Below are 3149 nucleotides of genomic sequence, written 5' to 3'. Positions count from 1 at the left end.
CTCTTTTACATTACTTATCGCCTCACGACATCCCGGTGATTTAGGAGAAGCAGGCATTATCATCCCGTTTTACAGAGGAGAAAACGGAGGCCCAGAGGGGTTAAGGGATTAGCCCAGAGTTGCTCATTAGTCCCGGAGATTACCACGTTAGTAGGGGGATTTCCCAGGATCTCAAATCTGAGAGTTTATTACAACTGGATGTAGAGGTTTGGGACTTCAATCCCTATATTTCAATTTCAGTTTTTATAAAAGTATCGTGGGCGGTCAATAAATACTGTTACTATTATGGGGGGCACAACGCCTCTTGCCTGCTCAGCTGGTGACAGTGACAAGACTTCAAGTGAATGGGTTGTCTGCTGTGTGACCTTGGGCAAGTCACTTCACTTCTCTGGGCCTCAGTTCCCTCATCTGTGAAATGGGGGTTGAGGCTGTGAGCCCCACATGGGACAGGGACTGTATCCAGCATGATTTGCTTGTACCGTTGTTGGGTAGGGACCGTCTCTAAATGTTGCCAACTTGTACTTCCCAAGCACTTAGTACAGTGCTGTGCACACAGTAAGCCCTCAATAAATGCGATTGAATCCACCACAGTACCTCATTCAGTGCCTGGCACATAGCAAGAGTTTAGAAAATTACTATAATGAGGAGGAGCGTGGCTTAGTGGCAAGAGCAAGGGCTTGGGAGTCAGAGGTCATGGGTTCTAATCCCGGCTCCCTCACATGTCAGCTGTCACTTTGGGCAAGTCACTTACCTTCTCTGTGCCTTAGGTACCTTATCTGTAAAATGGGGATTAAGACTGTGAGCCCCGTGTGGGACAACCCGATCACCTTGTACCCCCCTGCCCCCCAGTTCTTAGAACAGTGCTTGGCACGTAGTAAATGCTTAACAAATGCCATTATTATTATTGTTATTGGGCAAGTCACTTAACTTCTCTGTGCCTGTCTTACCTCATCCGTAAAGTGGGGATGAAGACTGTGAGCCCCATGTAGGACAGGGGCTTTGTCCAACCTGATTAATTCGGATCTACCCCAGCACTTAAAACAGTGCTGGACACATAGTAAGCGCCTAACAAGTATTGCTATTTTTGTTTCTCCTTCGTTGTGTTGCACTCTTCTGTTGGCCTCTGTCCTGAATGCTACCTCATTTCCAATGACTGTAAGCCAGGTGAGTCTGGGTACCACTGTTGCTCTTGACTGTTAATGGCAATGCCATTCCATTTGAGGTTTTGCTTCAGGGTGTCTTTCAAATATAACCACATGGTTTCCCTCCTCAGCTCACCATACAACAACAGTTTAAGCATCCCGCTGTTCTCTAAACTGTAAGCTCATTGTGGGCAGGGAATGTGTCTGCTAACTCGGACTGTAGTCTCCCAAGCGCTTAGTACAATGTTCTGCACATAGTAGGCGCTCAATAAATACCATTGATTCTCCATTCTGCTCGCAACTCATGCTCAGCAAAGCTGAGGTGGATAAATGTTAATTCTGATGAGCTTCGTGCATTTCAGATCCTTCCTGTTTTGCTACCAAATCTGTGTAGAACAGGTTGACCTACTAGCCCACCTTGACTGGCCCCGGCCTGGGAATCAAGGGGCCTGATTTCTAATCCTGGTTCCTCCACTTGTCTGCTGGGTGACTTTGGGCAAGTCACTTCCCGTTTCTGTGTCTCAGTTCCCTCAACTGTGAAATGGGGTTTGAGACTGTGAACCCCATGTGGGTCAGGGACAGTGTCCAATCTGATGATCTCATATCTACCTCAGCGCTTAGTACAGTGCCTGGCACATAGCAAAAGCTTAACAAATACCATAAAAAACTATAATAATCATTGTGATAGAGAAGCAGTGTTGCCTAGTGGAAAGAGCACAGGCCTCAGAGCTAGAGGACCTGGCTTCTAATCCTGGCTCTGCCACTTGCCTGCTGTGTGGCCTTGGGCAAGTCACAACTTCTCTGTGGCTTGATTTCCTCATTATTATAATGGGGATTCAATACCTGTTCTCTCGCCTATTTAGACTGTGAGCACCATGTGGGAACTGATGATGTTGTATCTACCCCAGCGCTTAATACAGTGCATGGCACATGTTGTTGTTGTTGTCTTATGCTGCCTAGTAATGTCCGACCCATAGAGACTTCATGGATGCATCTTGCCCAGAAGGCCCCACCTCCATATGCAATCATTCTGGTAGTGTATCCATATTTTCTTTGTAAAAATACGGAAGCAGTTTACTATTGCCTCCTTCTGCACAGTAAACCTGAGTCTCCACCCTCGACTCTCTCCCGTGCTGCTGCTGCCCAGCACAGGTGAGTTTTGACTTGTAGCAGATTGTCTGCCGCTCGCTAGCCACTGGCCAAGCTAGGAATGGAATGGGTAGGCCTCAGCTTGACTCTCCCTCCCTTTGCCGAGACTGGTAGAGTACTGGAAATTCTCCAGGTGTGACCCGGAGAAGTGACTTGGCACATAGCAAGTGCTTAACAAATACCACAATTATTCTTATTAATTATTATTATCATTATTTGTGAAATGCGTGATAAGCACTGGGGTAGATACAATTCTATCAGATGGAACATTACAATCCCTGTCCCACATGGGGCTCACAGTCTGAGTATAGATTAACTGACATTCTTGTAGCAATGGGGAGACTGACCTCAACTACCAGAATTTTAAACTCCTAGAGAACTATTTAAATTTCTTTGTGTAGCACTCAGCATAAGACAAGTGGGTAGATGATAATTATAATTATGGTATCTATTGAGAACTTACTCTGTGCCAAGCTCAGGGTGCTTAATAAATACTACTGGAGGAGGATAATGTTGAAATATTTCCCATTAAAAAATCATCCCCCTCACTCTTGACACTTCTGTGGAGTCTGCACACAGACAATCCTGAGATGAATTTGTAAGATGTTCAAAGTTCTCTTTGTTCTTTCAAAGGCCAATTGGATTCCGTGAGAATTCCCTGAGAATTAAAGCAGCGGATTTTATTTAAAATTTATAGTTTTGTTAAAGGTTAATAAGATTATTGTCACTTAAGCAGGTTCTAAGTTTCTGATAAAACATCCACTGAGCTGTCATAGTCAAATGTCAGCCAGAGTTCCTCTAAAAACTCCGAAGAGCAAAAACCATAAATCAGGTCTTTTCTGGCACTGAGTCCATTCT

At 44.9% G+C, this 3149-nt stretch overlaps 1 non-coding gene across 1 annotated transcript; it reads right to left on the bottom strand.

Annotated features, from left to right (window-relative positions):
- Positions 1-2304: 2304 nt before the first annotated feature.
- Positions 2305-2442, bottom strand: LOC119944375. The gene has a single exon (XR_005455860.1). It is a non-coding gene; the product is annotated as a small nucleolar RNA SNORA7 (small nucleolar RNA).
- Positions 2443-3149: the final 707 nt, after the last annotated feature.

Source organism: Tachyglossus aculeatus, chromosome 22, assembly GCF_015852505.1.
Source record: "Tachyglossus aculeatus isolate mTacAcu1 chromosome 22, mTacAcu1.pri, whole genome shotgun sequence".
Classification (NCBI taxonomy): Eukaryota; Metazoa; Chordata; class Mammalia; order Monotremata; family Tachyglossidae; genus Tachyglossus; species Tachyglossus aculeatus.
Note: the sequence above shows the minus strand (reverse complement) of the source record. Positions and strands in the feature narration are given on the sequence as shown.